Source organism: Strix uralensis, chromosome 3 (genome assembly GCF_047716275.1).
Source record: "Strix uralensis isolate ZFMK-TIS-50842 chromosome 3, bStrUra1, whole genome shotgun sequence".
NCBI classification, from domain to species: domain Eukaryota; kingdom Metazoa; phylum Chordata; class Aves; order Strigiformes; family Strigidae; genus Strix; species Strix uralensis.
Window position 1 is genome coordinate 35,580,929 of NC_133974.1, and position 17,276 is coordinate 35,598,204.

Consider the following 17,276-nt stretch of genomic DNA (forward strand, 5'->3'; position numbering starts at 1 on the left):
AGAAAGTAATGGTGATTATTTAGTTCAGAAAGTTATGAGTACCCTGATTGTGACTTGCATGTTGCCTGACAGATAGCAAGCCTGTCCAGCTATGTGTTGAAAATAGTTTGATTAATGTGTCTTTTCTTTTTAGACTCAAATGGAGAGTTTTTTGAGAGTCATGTTCTCTCTCTTTTTGTTTTGGTTCCTTTTCAAAATTATTTGACAAGAAATGCCTGAACATATTTCAACTCATATATTATATTTGTAAGATGTTTAGCTGTATATTTATGCTTCCAAGTTGTTATACTACAGGGATACCTTAGATGTGAGCAGCTTTAAGTAGTGGTTTATTGTTACCCTTAACTCTGATACATGGCACACTTTCTGATCAACAGAATGCTGTTGAAGGATGGATAATCTAGGGCCTCATGCAAGGTTCAAATTTCCTGTGAAATGGAAGAAGTGAGAGGATCTTTTACATTCTGTGAAAGTCTTTCTCTTCCTAAGAGTCAAAGTAAATATTTATATTTTTTGTTCATCCTCTTTCACGACAAAGAAATTGACCTTTATCACATATATGCATATCCTACACCAGAAAATACCTAGATTTATGGATTGAAGAAACATGACATCTATGAGGCTGTAGCCTTTCTATGCAGAATTTACGTTTAATTTTATGTTGCTATATACCATGAAGCACACGTGCCTGTAGGGAAATTCAGTCCCTTTGCAGAGCCATATATAGCTTTTTCAGTGCCTTATTTAACCGTGCAGTACCTTAAGTCCCTTTAAATCATATTGCTTCCATTTTGGCATACTAGTGTGGTCACTGGTGTCTATCTTTCTCTACCATCTTATCTACCAAAAAGGAGAGACTATCAATTTCCTCCAGTTCTCTGCCTGACAACATTTTGAAGTAAGAAAATAATAAGTACCTCATAAGAAAATTATTCTCATTCCTGTAGAAGTGTACATATGTTGCCCAAAAATACTGTGGTCATTGCAATCACTTCAATTAAAGAAAGATGCCCTCTAAAAATACTTTGAGCAGTACTTCATTCTTTATTTGCTGAACAAAACAAAATTGTTTCTGAGTCCCAGACCCAAAGAATTAAGCCCATATTACTTCTGTTTATAAATCACTGTCCTAAGAATTCTCAGCCAGCAAACCTCCTGATGTTAAGAAGCAGAAACATGCACACATTAGTCTGCTCCAGCTACCACAGCTCTCTACTGGCTCAACAGCTGCTGACTACTGAATATTCAATTTTATTGTAAAATTTGAAGTGCTTCATAATGAAAAACTAATAAAGGATCACATTTATGTAATTTTTCTGACTATGTTGAAATTCAGTGTCAGAAGTAGTATGTCTTCTTTCCTCAGCAGTTTTTTAACTTCCCTCTATTCACGTTGCACAATAATGCAGTACTTTGTTAATATTTTTTAAAATTACAGAAATATTGATGGCACAGTTATAAAATTTTAAACTTCTATTTTTTTTCCCGAAAAATCCAAGATTTTTCAGTCAGTGATAATTCAGTGACATCAGAAATTTGTAATTATATGGTGACATTGCCTGAAGGGTTATGATTCTATGTTAATTTCTATGCAGTTGCTAACTCAACATCACATGATAGTTCATTTTACTCCTTACAGAGTTGTGTTCCTTGTTTTCAGCCGTGCTTGCTCTAAGCTTTATTATTCTCTCCAGGGTAGCACTAAAAAAGGTTTGTTCCTGGTCAGTTGAACGAGCTGTTAAAATCACAGCCAATTCCCATAATACCTGTTAAAATCCCACTTCCAATCTGCTCTGCTTCCTGCCGCTGCTGTTTCCTCTCTTGTGGGCCATGCCAGGTATTCTCAGCTGAGAAGCAGTGCCACTTGGGAAGTTCACAGCCTTGAGGGATGTGAAGAGGAGATTCATCCCTGCCAGCTTCTCACCACTGCTCCTACCACCTTTTTTCAATGCCAGCATCGCTACCCACCTTTAGAAATAGCTGGTGCCCAGATAACATAGTGTGTCTGACATTCACATGCAACTCTTTCTATTGCTGATTTGCATGGTAAATATAAACACACATATAACTTGTGGGTAACTTTTTGGACTGTGAACCATTTGCATTACTGTGCTCATTACATACAGTAAAACTCAAATAGTATTAATTAATTTTCGTTCTAGAAATCTGCAAAACCCCATTAAATGTCAGTTAAGGAGGACTGGAAATATACAACTGTTCCTTCATGTGGATATAGGTAGGTAACACGGCTCCTACCCACATGCTGTGTCTAAGGCACGGAGTGCTACTAACAGGTAAGGGGAAGAGTCTGGGAGTTACAATACCTGTATTCAAATTCCTGTGGCAAAGATATTTTTGGATGTTAATTTTTAATGTAAGTATAATATTACTCACTTTTACTACCTCCATAAATTGCAATCCTTAGATAATCAATATGTGTAAAGGTGCTTTTGAATTATTCAAGTAGAATTCACTATATTCTATTATATTCTGTTAGTACTTCGTAGTCAAGTTTTATTGTTACAATCATTTCTTCATCTCTGATTCCAAGTTTGGTAACTGAAAATGGCATATTTCTCCTCTAAGTCACTTCTGTCACTCATGAGGTCTCTTGGATCTGTGTATTTAAATAGTTCGGATAGGGAAAAACAGTAATGTTTTGACATTTTGTTTTTTTGAGTGTTCTTTGGTATTAACTAGTAGCAGAAAGCTTCCTGTTAGGCAATAAAACAAAACATTCTTTTCCATAAGTGGAATGTCATGTATTATCAAACTGAGTTCTCCCTGTTTCTAATAGTTTTCCCATGTGTTTATTTAAAGGGTCTTACTGAATCACAGCTTGAATATTTTGATCCTAATTTATTTTGAGCCTTTTATTAGATTTGGGTGAGCTGTAAACTTGAATCACTGTTATTATTTATTAGTATGCTGCTTCGATGGTATGTAAGTGGAAGAGAATATTAAATATTGAAATTGTTTAGATGACATTTACCAGAATAGTCATCACAATTTATTTAATAGAGAAGGTATCTTATTATATTTTGCTTATGAAAACACAGAATAAATCTCTCAGAAGGAAAAGTCTGGCATTTATTATCATTCTTTGTTTATATTCTGTAGTTTAACATTCACATGTCTTCTCCATAGATGTACAGCACAGTTGCATTAAAATCCATACTCAAGTTACATTTTACACAAATACACATATAACATTTTAACTCTGTACACTTTAGGTAGGATTTACTTGCTCACCATGTAAACAGTGCTATACAACATGTTCAGCGTTTGTGTTCCAGACTTTGATGTTTCATAATGCAGGGTTTTTTTCAAAATGCTATTGGCTCTCTGTGTTTTCCAGTAAATCCTTAGAAATCCTCAACTCAAAACAGAAAAGCTTTACTTTTTTTCGTACAGTTATGAGTTACTCTGTAATAAAGTTTCTAATCACATTTATCCTTTGTTGACCAGTACAACATCAACCCAATTCCAGAATGTATTTTGATGGGTTCTTTCCTAGTTTGGAAACAGTGTGGACACACATTTTAGAGACTGCTCTCTCAACTGTTTATATTTACATTTTGCACATTGTTTTATTAGAGCTTCAGATAAAAATTGAGAAAACCTTCACAAAAGACTCAAGCAGTTCCACATCTGGGACAAAACTTGTAGGGAAACTTGCAAAATTACTACATCTATAGGTTTTTTCAACCTTAATAAAGTTAAAATAAATTGGAAATGAGAGAAAAATTAAAAGACAGCAAATGTGACAGCTGTATTTACAGAGAACAGTATAGACGTACACTGCAATTCTGTGTCCTACTTAAAGGAATGACACATCTCAGCTGTATTTTAGAATGTGAGTTATCTTCAAAGGTCACATCTCTTTTTCAGTTTATTTGAAATCTTTTTTACTAAGGTCCCTTTTCCCTTTGTTTAAGATACAAGTATTCAGTTCTTCAGAAATAACATAATTTAGTATCAGAGAAAATATCCATGAGGGCTAATTTCTTCCCCAGCTTCTTTAGGCAAAAAGAGAGAGAGAGGAAGAGATAGAGAGAGACAGACAGACAGATTCTCCTTTGGAGAATGACTCAAGAGAGGAGCTTAATTTAGACTGGTCTCTGTGTTTAAAATTAGCCATTGTGAATAAGCCTTGTTTATCCACCCCTACTAGTTCTAAGATGATAACATTGATGATCTTTAAAGGTCCCCCTAGATGATCTTTAAAGGTCCCTTCCAACCCAAACCATTCAATGATTCTATTAAAAACTAAAAACAACCACTCTAAAAAAAAGGGAACCAAATACTAACCCCAAAGAGGCATATTGAGCTGTGTACTTAATATAAGCATGGACGTAGGAAATAAACATGCATAATGCAATAATTTCTCACAAAATGAGAATTCAGCTTTTATTGTGCTTCCCCTTTTAAAAAAATCAGGCCTCATCATCCTTTGTAGGGTTCATCATCTCTGAAGCGTCAGTCAGATTGATCTACTATATCAGCTAAAGATATACAGGTTTTCTGTAGTCCCCATGGATTCATGGAGTTAAAATCCTACCTTACCGTTTGTTCAGTTTACAGCAGTACGTCTACTTATTACTGTATGACATAGATTGTTTTTTATAGACTAGTGATACTAAGTAATTCAATACGTTTAGAAAGGAGTGGAATTTCCCATTAGCATGAAAATCTAGGAAATATTTTTTCTTTAGTTAGGTTTTAAAAAGACATAAATTTATGAAATTCAACAAATAAATCTGCAAAAAGAAAGAACTGTTCACTGGATTAGTCAACTGCTTATTGTTCAGTAATCATGAAGAGACCTTTTATTTTAGTATCCTTAGCTAGTGAGAGGATTATATGTCTTCATTTTCCTTTCTTCTAATTTCCCATGTAGGTAATACACTGCTAATTTTCCCATTAGCAGTCATAACTGCTACACTGTAAAGTACTAATTGGTGATTGTAGAATAAAAATAAATCTTCAGTCATTTACCTTTACTTCTTACTGACTTTCACCCACTTTCTTTGGCAGTTATGCAACTAAAGTTATACTTTATGAATTTGCTTCTCCATACCAGTAATCTAGCTAGTTAAAGCACAACTGGACAGATAACACTCATTAGATACTAAAGTTGAATATCTTCCATTCCTTTTCCTTGTTTTTTTTGAGGATAAACATTTGACCCTTTCCAATGCCTTTAGGATGAGCCCTGTTTCAGGCTTGATGCATTACCCATTGCTCTACTGGGAGACCTTACGTACCTGTGAGGGAGCACCTTTGCTCAGCAACTGGACTATGAAAACCTCTCTGGACACCTGAACAGCCTGGGCTATATTGCAGAACATGTGCAGCGCAGTGTCAGTTCTCATCTGGCACCTCATCTGAATATCACCAACTATTTTCTAAAGAACCAAAACATGTAGACTGTGTTGCATGAGCAGCCCACAGCTGGGTACAGTACACAGGCTGTCAACAGGTTCAGCATGGGGCTGTCTGCTCATGAACCTGGAGAGTGGGTTCTCTCTTGCACCATGTCCAAAGCGAGTAAAAGACCCAGTCTGCCATCTTCAGCCATTTATTGTATGGATCCTGGTGTAGCACCTCTGCCCATCATAGGACATTTACTGTTTAACTGGGAGGCAATGTGAAGACCCAAAAGCAGAACATCTTTTAAGAATAACAGATTGACCAGCCCATCCTTTTGTCAAAGATGGGCAGTGTGTAGAGAGGAAGAAAGTTGGCCTATCACTTCATCATCCAGAAAAGAACTTGACTGGGGCTATCACAGCTGTATAAAGGGTAGAAATGATGAATTTTCCTACCTAAGGGTTACTACAGTTAGCTAAAATGATTCATTAGGTTGTTTGGCTTTCTCTTTCTTCACTCCTGTTGTCTTGAACTCAGTTGTTTAACCCATTTCCTGTGAATAAGGAAGATGTGCTCTTCTTTAAGCATCAGGACAATGCAATTTACTTCTCTAGAGGGCTGTGTGCCGATTTAAGCTGCAAATTTTGTGGACTTTATATCTAGAATCTGATTCTCATCTCATGTCAACAGTACTTGGTCCCTAATTACAGAAGCAAACTCTAGGAAACACACAGCAAGTGAGGATATTCCATTTCCATTTTATAATTCAGTGGTACTTTCTCAACTTGAGTTTTCATTCATCTTTGCTTACCAAATTTTCTGATAGAATCTAGTTGAGAGAGAGTTAGAAACTGATGATGAAGGTCACTGGGTAGTTCTAAGGCAAAGAAAAGTTGTGTCTGAACAGCTGTCATGAGGGCCAAGCTCAATATGAATCCACATTTTATAGCTATTTGAGTATCAGTCACCTCTTTTATTCTGCAGCAAGCAGAATATGGAAAGTAATTAGGCTAGAAATCCAAGTACTTCTGACATCTGTCACTCCCTGAAATAAGTTAAAGAAAATTATTTTGTGTAATAGATTGCTTCATAATTGTCTACTTAGGTTTCTTGTGTTCTGATACACTCAGTACCACTCACTGCCCGGGCGTTAGAACATAAGAGTGTAAGTGATACTCATTTTAACCTGATACTCTTGTTCCAGAGAAAATGCAGTCCATGAGGAGTTTCTGTACTGTCATAGCTCAGAAGCCTGATGCACTGAGCTGAGGTTATAACTTTGCTAAAGTGATCATCATAAAGAGGTGTTTCATGACAGAAGTTAGCTTCAAAGAGATATTTGCTGGAAGCCATTGCAGGCAATGATCAACTAGCAGAAGGAAATACGGAATTGTAAGTGGGGATATAGTCTTGCAACAGAGTAGTGCTGCCACAGTCAATAGGGCTTTATGGAGTTCTTGCAACACACAACAGGGACAAAGGACATGGCCAGGGGCAGACAAAGGACAGAAAGAAATCAGTTTTAAAAGAGAAAGAAAAAAGGGGAAATCCATAAACAATCAGTTGGCCAAACCCAGAGTAGACAGATATGTCATCATGGAAGAAAATATTAAAAATAATCTCAGTACGTTTTCCTTTTTTTTAGGAAGATTTCATAAAAATTAAAAAATAGTTATTTTACACAATGCTTCATAGAGAGGTTGTGCTCAGGTGAGCCTTTTTTCTCTTGCATGTGGTCATTTGATAATCATCTGCTACAAATGCTTCACAGCATATGGTATTCCCCAAAATGATGTTTCAGATCCAGTAAAGAAAGCCACTTGCTGTTCTTGAAATGTCATTCCAGACAAAGCAACTCCAACTCAGTAGTTCTTAAGGCATCAAAGACTGCTTATTTTCAAACAATCACTGGGAGTTAGTATTTCATTGCCTGCAATCCTTGTGCAAATTGAATTGATATTATCCGGTTTGCAAAAAGACTGCACTGAGATGAGCTTGAGGGCAACGTAACTTTCCTTACTAAGAATGTCAGTGAATCCCAGAGCAGGTTTTGTGACTAGTCACTTTAATGCTTTAATTCTTGTTCAGACACCTCTGGAATTCTCAAGTAACCAAATACATTTTTGGCTGGAGGGACATTAGGTGTACATTTTAATTTTGTATTTCAAATGTGAGATGTCTGTCTTTTTTTCCACGTTCAGAAGATTGCACAGATCCCTCAGACTTTCCACTGTGTTTAGAGAAAGAACTGTAACACCTGTTTGCATTGTGAAGTCCAGTGACTAAATGCTGAGCTAAGCTTTACACTTCCCGCAAGGCATTCCTTTCCAATATGTACCCTCACTACTCAGCACCTATTTTTTCAGGAAAGGGGATCTTCCCAGTCGCTTTCTTCAGAAATCTACTTTTTGACAATGTTAGAGTCTGTTTTAAAGCTTGAACAGATTGTTCCATGTTTATCTTACGTTTAAGTAACATTGTTTTTAAAACCATAGCCCAGTCAGATCATTGCTCTCCAATGACTTGTATTCCCTCTGAGGCAGCTATTTTTAGATCAAGTCACTACTGAGTCAGAAACACAAACTCCTGTTTTGTGAAATGCATGTGATTTTTCAAACAATGTTTCACACTAGAAAATTCTGCCTACTCCACAAACATAGAGGAAATGAGGTGTGGGATTTTCAGAAGTCACCTAGAGCTTCTGGATGTCAAGATTCCATTCATTTTATTGGAAATTTGGCACCTTGACCCTTCAGGCATGTTTGAACATTTTCTCTTTATAATACACACTGCAGACAACTTGGAAATGTTTTGCACTACAGTTTCTTAAAGTTATTTTTCATAAAACACAATAATTATATTATTTCTCACTTTAGTGATGACACAGCAGAAAATACCTTTGTTCAGACTGCAAAATCACAGAGAAGCATATTTACTGGAAATTATTATGTTCATAAGACTTTGAAAAATATGGATGACTCCTAGAGAGACTTTCCTTGCTTTGAAAGTGTCCCTAGTCTTAGAGCAGATGACAGACATGTAAGAGCACTCCAGGCTGCCATCACTGTCCTCTCATCCACATGTTTCTACATGGCCTATGAGCACTGTACTCTTCCAATAGAAGGATTTGACATATTTGATTTAGAGGAGGACCCACAGCCATCCCAGATCCCAAACCTGCATCTTATCCTTTGGCTTTTCAGTGTTTGACTTCTTTCACTGACCAGAAATTCAGTGAAAGTTTAACTGATTGAAATTAATATCATTGCACCAAAAAGTTTTGGTTGTGATGAACAAAGTTTCTTTACAGATATAAAAATGTCACAGCAATCCACATCACATTCATGCAGTTTCTTAGAAAGATACAGTAGGAATCTCCTGCATGGCTAAGCAGTAAAGGAGTAAGCATACTGGGGGCAGTAAAACTTGCTCAGCCCACGTACAAACATAGAGGTGCTCAAGGTATACAATTGTTGCAGTGGGCTTTGTCCTTTCTTGGTTCTTCTGCAGAGGAGTATGAGTGTTCTGGATAGGAAATGGTGTGTAGAAGGAACCTTCTACCAACTGAAATGAACCCTTACTCATGCCTGGATTTAAGGGCAGCTGCTGGGGTTTGGCTCTGTTTTAGTGAACACTGTGTCATATATGTCAGATCTTGTAAAAGGCTTCAATAAAACCTAGGAAAGCTGCAAATAAAACCAAGTGAAATTTATAGCCTTTCCCAAAGTGATACTGCTGGCCTGACCTACACAACTTGCAGCTATCCTTCACCTCTCAGGCTGATTTCAATATTGTACCTTGACTGACCCAATTTTGTGTTTCCTGTCACTGCATTCACACAGTTCAGCATACACTTGATGGAGAAGAATATCTGAACTCCGGTTTTCATACAATAAATGGATTTTAGTTCATTACCAGTGCTTACACTACATGTTGCTCTGCTGAGTCAGTGTACTTAGGGGAAACATTTTAACATTTCTTTCAAGCTGATACATGCAAGATGGGAGTATTTTCCCCTCGCAGATTTAAGAGAGGAAAAGACTTCATCAGCCAGAACCCCATGAATATTCAATGGCCGTTTAACAGAAGCATTGCACTGCTGGCTATCTGGCTATCAGTCTGCATTCAGTTAAAAATCTTGGCCTCACCTTGGTCCTCAGACATAAAGCTGGATACATTCTTTTGATTCAGTGAAAATTTATATCAAACATTCAATTACACTATAGCTGTGTTCCTTCTCACTACCTCAAGCTTACGTGCAGGATCAGACTGACACCCACATGCTCAGGACGTGCAAATGTCTTCCATTTTTTTAACCTTTTTTACCACATTTCACTGGCAGTCATGTTAATTCTCCATTAGCCTTTCCAGTTCTCACCAAATGCCTTTGGGAAGAGACTGTAACAGACCAGAAGACCAGTTTTTGAGTGAAGTTATCTTCACAGTGTTACCAACTAGCTGCCTGTGATTGCAGCTCAAAAAGGATGTTGGGTTGGGCCCACATTCAAGTTATGCCAATGGAAAGATTCTCTTTGACTTGAGTGAACTTTCAGTCAAGCCTATTAAAATAAAATGTTCCATTGTACAGACACAACAAAGACTTACAGGTTGCTTGGTTGGTTTGTTTCTTATGTCTCATATTTCTTATTTTCACTCTTAACAAGGTTTTGTAATATTACAGGTATGCAAACATTGCTTCAAAATGTTTTCTACTATTGGAAATCCATGTTTCCATAGAAAGATTACATGATATGGGGCCATGTTATTTGTTTCAAGATCTGTAAGGAACATTGCCTAAGATTAACAAGTATCTGCAAGACTCCAGGATGCAGATCTTCCATTCACCGTCCTCCATATACATGCCTCCAACTACACAAGCCAGAAGTTTTGACTATTCTTTACAAGCAATGAGAACTAGCCATGCAAAAAAATGTACATATGAGAGGAAAACTTGTTTTCCTACAGGCCTTGGTTCACCCCTTTCACCTGCAATTCTGAAGGGAAATAAACTACTAATTTTAGTGTTTGTTTTCTCCTTTGTGCTTGCTCAGACCATGCACTCCCTCAGCTGGCATTAAAACTATTTAAATCCTTCAAATTGTCTCTGATTTTCTCTGCCCACCAGCTTTGCACAAAAATAAATGCACTGTTATCCACTAAGTGTAGCTAATGATCACCTCAGAAAGAATTCAATGGCTTTGAAACTGAGCCTAAAAAAAAGGCCAGCTGACAGCAGCAAAAACCCCTTTCCCTTCATTCAGTTTTTCCTTGGGAAGGCTTTTATTCCACCTCATTCATTTTCATACTAGCTGAATGAGTCCATGCTTCTGGGTCCTGCTGGGCTCATGTGACATCCTTTACATTAAAGACATTGCATATATCTGTTTTCCAGCAAACTTATGAGGACATAAGCAGTAGGAGTCAGAATACATTATTTAGTAGAAAGAAAAACGGTAAATGAAAACGAATTTCTGACAGGCTGTTACTGTAACAGGATGAAGCAGATCGGCTAGAAGATGTGGAGATAGAAACAAGATGTGATGAGAAAATACAAATAAACATCCTTGCAAATAATCTCCATGATCAATATGATAGCAACCTTGCCTTCAATATGACCTTTCTCTCCTCTCCCTGTATTAAAAGGCCATTGTTCTTTTTCTCTCCAGAGCATAATTACCCCGGGGAGGTCTAAACTCAACAAATGAGAATGCTCCCTGGCTGCCAGGCGTGGGTGAGCACTTCATCAGGGCCCTGGCTGCATGTTCACGATGTGGTGTGGGTGTACAGCATCCACCCTGTACATGCCAGCTTCTACTAGAGAGAAACATAGGCTCATAGCAAGGGGACTGTAATGCACAGCTGTAAGTCTACCAGGCTGAATAACAAGGGACTGCGGGGCACACTGCAGAGCAGACCAGCCTGCAGTAATAGCAGAGGCAGACTATTACTCTCTCCATTCACCCCCAACATTTTTCCCTGAATAAGAGAATAAGATTAAAAGTAGTGGAAGAATCCTTATAATGGGGTACTGTATTCTGCTTAAAGTACTTTTATGATACCCACAGCCCTCAGATGCAATACAATTTAACAAAGGTGAGAATAGTAGTCTGAATAATTAATTGGTTGAGTAATTCCTCCTGTTTGTTTACTGCTCTTTAAGTCCTCTAGTGATGTAAAGGACAACAGACTGTGAAAAATGAAAAAGTAGAGGGATTGTGATCTAGGAACAGTCACTGAATTAGAGGGTCAGACCCCAGCTGGTCAAAATTGTCACAGCTTCACTGAACGTCATGGAGACAGTAAAGCATTATGTGAGGAGTTGCTCAAACTGTTAATTAAATGAGTGATAAAAACATCTAGTACTTATTGTAAACTTACAGAAAAGTGCAAATCCTATACAATGGTGGGTGCTGTTAAAATGAATAAAGGTGAGAAATTTGAGATGTCTGATTTATCAAGATAACAATGATAATTATTCTTCTCCAAGGGAAGTAGGACTTGTGAGATAAAATATGCTGAATCAAAATGTGAGTATCCTGAGGAGAAAGGTAAGACTAGCCCTCAGTAGTATAAGCAGAGTGAAAGTTCATGTGAAATTAGAATAAAGATGTTGCACACGTCAGAATGACAGAAGACTGATACGAAGGTATGCAAAGTCAGAAATATGTACAGAAAACAGAAAAGACAGCTGTGACTTGTAGGGACTTTAATTTTAGTTTATTCCCCATTCCACATGAACACACAGAGAAAAATAATATACAATTAAGTAAAGGAGAAACTCATTAAACACTTCATTCCAACTCAGTATGCTTTTGCTTACTTTTGCAACTGCCCCAAATACTGTTTCTCAGCCTGTTTTCAATCAGCTCTAAGTCAGTTTAAATTGGAAATTAAATGTAATGAGATATAGAAATGTTTCTACAAATATTTAACCTCAGAGTCAGGCAAATATTGAGTTTATTTTCCTAATTCTGAAGTTCTGTTTTCAGAGTACCATCAGCTGTGTCTCTTCTTTATAATTGTATTCTGATCATTTCTTGTGGTTTTGGCTTTCTGGAAGTTAAAAACAGGTGGTGCTTTTGACTATTTTATTTTCTTTGTTCAAGACATTTCTCAGAAGACATGTCTCTTCGGTGTAATCCCTGGATTGAACTCTGTCTTCCATCTCAAAATCTAACTCAGCAGGCCCAACACTCCTTCCAGTTCTGGCCAGGGACTAAAAAGAAAAACAGTTTCTCTGAAAATAATGTCTTCTTGATTTATTCAAAGGACTTCCACAATCAGAGAAATCTATTAAAATAAAACATACTGCATACATCAGTATAACCTAAACCTTTTATTCTCTTGCAAATTATAACAGATTCCATTCAACGCGGTTGTCCTTCACTGGACAGCAAGGTACTTACAGACATGCTGCAGTTTCTGCCTCAGCTAGCATCTTCCTCTCAAAGGTTAGTTTACATCAGCTAAAAATCTGATTTTTTTTTTTTTTTTTAAATCTCAACACTCTGAACTGTATCAAAAAGTTACTGGACTGTCACTTGGAAGCTAACTCTTCATGAATTCAGGTTATAGCCTGGACTATGTCTTACATATATAGTGTGTTGCTTTCTTGCTTATTTCTCTAGAGCCCATTATTGAAAAGTATGTCTAATTTTTCTGGAAATTAACATAAGTAGGTATAGCATAGCATGTCCATCTTTATAAGAAATTCATGTATTTACAAAAAAGTTACAGTTTAATCCTACAGTCTCCTCATTTTTACTTTTGCAGGCCTCAGCTTTACAAAGGTTTAGACAAACATTTCACATTAGTAATTAGAAGCCAACATGTACTATTATGCACTTACTAGCAATTCTACACATTTCAAAAAATGGTGAAAATATTTCCAAGGTTTTTGTTATATGCTACATGCACTTGGAAATAAAGGTACTCAGCTTCTGTTGGCTTTGGGGAGAGCCACAGGTTAGTGGTTTAAGACACCACTGCACAGTGTCTTGCATAGAATTCCTTTTCTTAACAGTTGTGCCAGTTTTTAGTGTTGAAGTCAGTTAGTGATTAGCAGTAGTAGCTAAGGAGACCTGAGGAATCCCTTTCACCAAACATATTTGGAAAAGAATCTCTCAGACAAATATATACCACAGCTGACAAAGGCTCCTCTGCACAGACTAGAAAACATTGATCTGCTCAATCACAAATTCCATCTGATGAGCTATGCTCAATTAACTATTAGAAATTTTAAAAGGTTGGATGTAGTCTATAGAGAAATTGTTTCTCTTTCCAAATAAGTTTCCATATCCACCAATGGCTTGAATCCATTGAAAATCACTCCAAAAGCCAAATGGCTGACATCACTCCTCTGCCGAAAACTCACAAAGAATTTTTGGCTTGACACTGAGTCATGTACACTATGGAAAACTTTGACCTAGAAAATTATCTAGGTGCAGTGAACTAAAAATAAAAAAACTTTTCAAACTCTCATCTTGTTGCAGCCTTACCTGATAAGTTGTGCAAAGCTCCTAAGTAAGAGGAGAGGGAGAAAAAAAGGTAGGAAACGGACTAGTTTCTTCAGCAAAAAACATTGCTTTAGAATCTCAGCCTGAGATCCAACTTTCTGTAAATATATAGCATAGAGCAATAGATGAAACATGTATGTGCTGAAGATTAATTTGCACTCTTAGTAGCATTTTCATTAGAAACAGTTTTATCCAAGCTATCCAGCTAAACACATTTGCATTGACATAGCAAAGAGTTGGAAGAATTTCAGGAAGCTCAACATGTCACAAGAAGTGGTAGAGATGATGAAGGCATCTTTTCTTCTGAAATAATAAACTCACTGTTTCAGTTTTGTGCTACAGTACTTTAAGTTTGGAGGCATCTTCATCTTTCAATATGTGTAAAACAAGTTAACAATAATTTGTAGTTCCCAAAGAATTCATGGCATTTTCTGTATGAGAAGGCATGAGAGCTGTAGGATGAGAAATAGTGTGCACAGTTAACTAGTTACTGATGAGGACTCCAAAAATATTTTGGAAGTCTGGCAGATATGCTCTAAACAAACAAAAAAAAAATCCCTAAAGATAATCTCACAGCAGTACAGTTTGATATAGCACAACTGGAAGGAATGAATACTAGCAATTTAAAATTCCACTAGACTCATTTAGAGTCTCTCATGTACTTGATCAACACGTAAAAGTCAAAGGGTGCTTAACATGGTAATGTACTGAAAAGAATCCAGGTCTAAGCTGACAACACACTGTAAGCAAAAATGGTGGTCAGGAGAACATGTAGTTACACTAACACAGCGTCCTGGTTTCTGACACAGAGACTCTCTTCAAATTCACCAACTCTCTTAATTTAGCCCAGTGTTTCATAGCAGTATCAAAATTTTCCTTGCCTCAAGACAATAAGAATATTTAAGAAAATATCCTCTGACTTTAACTGCTTTTTATTTTTTAATTATGTAACTCAAGACATGTAAAAATCTATTAATTGCTAATTGTCTTCGACTTGAATATCATTATGAGTGTAGTTGCCAGCTAAACCATAAAATTCAATGCGGTTTGTGAAAGCTATTATGTACTTTCATTATTTGTTTTCCTTTTGTGTTCTATATACTACTAAAATTTGAAATTGTCATTAAAGAGATAAATTTTGAAAGATGACAAACACATTCCTTGAAAGAGCCAGAAGAGACTAGTAATCTCATTTTAAAAATAGTAAAACTATCTACTCATTTTGGTAAATCCAGTATCGGATATCAAGTGGTCACCAACTTTTATCCTAGTAGAGCCACAAAGAATTTTTGATCAGTTTAAACTCAGTTGAACAGCTGTTATTGTCAGACTTTTATCCTGAATTCAATATGAACTCAATCCTAATCCAGCACAACATTTTAAAGCAATACACAAACAAATGTCTTTCCTCCTTGTAACTGACGATACTTTTTCATGTTATTTTTTTGTTTTTCATATGGAGGTCTGATACACTTTAAAATCATAACATGAACCAAAATAATCAAAAATACTTTATGGCACCTATCAGCTAGTTATTATTTCATTCCCATCATAAAATACCATATACTTCTTTTTCTTTCTTTCTCTCTCCCTATTAATTAAACTGTAGGCAAAGAAAAAATGAACTGGTGCGATAGTACTATATTTTTTTGATACAGGGAAAAACATTCTGAGAAATGTAGCACAAGTGCAGGAAAAGAAACAGAAAGCTGATTACTGCATAGTCACAAAGTTAACAAAGGACCTTCTCCTGTAGATGCAGAACCAATTTTCAAGCCAGAAAAGTTTCAGCACAAATTTACTTAATGTTCCAGTGAGCATATTCAAGAGGCATTCCTCACATCTTGGAATTTGGCTTCCTGGAAATTTCCTCCTTCAGTGTTAAGGCCTATTGCTTTCTATCCATCTTCACAGGAATGCAAAATTTGCTAAAAAGAAAAGATTTCTGTTTATTCATGTCACCAGGTAACAGAAACAACTTGTACTAGACTTGCATATTTACAGTTCATATCACGGTGCAAAACATTGTGAATTCTTAGGACCTTTTTGAAACATGAAGTACATTGATGTTAATGAGTGGGTGCAAGCGGCATAATAAGAATTATGGACTTAATACTTGTGCCCCACTTGTATGCAAGAATTATTCCACATTAATTGTAATAGTACTTTAACTTAGAAAAAGTGTCTTGCCATGCAACAGTTTATGCCTACATTGCCCCACAGATACAGGAAACTGATTTAGAAAAGGAAGACATTTATAATGAATACTTCTATATGTAAAAATAGGGCAGTCTTCTGATACTTGTGCTCTTCTTTAGTCAGACGGAGTTGACTGCAAGAATGGCAAGGGACTTTATGAGCTTCTGGCTACTCCAGGGACTGTGGAGACCCCCATGAATCTCAGAAAATTTCATGATGCAAGCCTGTGAGGACTTCCTTTCTCTTGGTCTTGTCTGTACTTTCTCCCCAGGGAAGGGTGTTGAACACGCCCCTGATTTAGGGCATAAGGGTTTGGCTCTCCAACAAGTGACTGAATACAACCTACAGTCTTAAAGACTGAACTGAACTGAAAAGTTGCCAAGTAGTCAGAAGTGCACTTCCGAAACAGTCAACTTCTTTATTTGCCATTTACTTTCTCTTCCCAAAAAGGTTTCTTTGTAATATGCTCATCTGTGTACTCATAGCCTTCTGCTTCTTAGACTTTGGAAAGATCATACTGCTAGGCCATGTTTTAGTAAAGTGTCATATAAAAAGGCAAATGTAACCTCAAATCAAAAGTATGACAAATCTGATTCAAAAGCACCAGTAATAACTACACATGTCTCTGCACCAGTGGGAATTCACGTGTAAAATACTGCCCATAGCATAGCAGAGATACAGCTTTGTTGAGGGTATGAATGGCCACTAACCATGCCAAGGGCTGCCTTAAATCCGCAGGACTTTTATACAATCTATTTAATCACAAATACCTTTAAACATAGTTTAAAGTAAATCTTTTTAAAATTCTGTACTTAAAACTTAGCCTAGATAGTACTCTATTGAGTACACATTTTGAAGTGTACTGAATTTCAGAAAAGGATCTTTTAAAGTCTCTGGTGCATTCTGTTGTAACAGAATTTTGATATTTTCAAAGCAAAATTTTCAACCCAACAAAAAACAATTGCCTCATGAAATATTCTGGAATTATGTTCTAAACAAACATGATTTTAAATAACATCTTCATGAATAAAGTACCAAATAATCTTAAGATAATATCTTTGCTGTCACACAAAAGGGGTATCTCTGACATACCCACATAAATTTTCTGTAAGTGTATGTATTTTTTGTTAAGTTTTATAAAAGAAATTTGCTCTGCCAAGAGGGAAAAAAAAGTACTTTTTTTCTTTA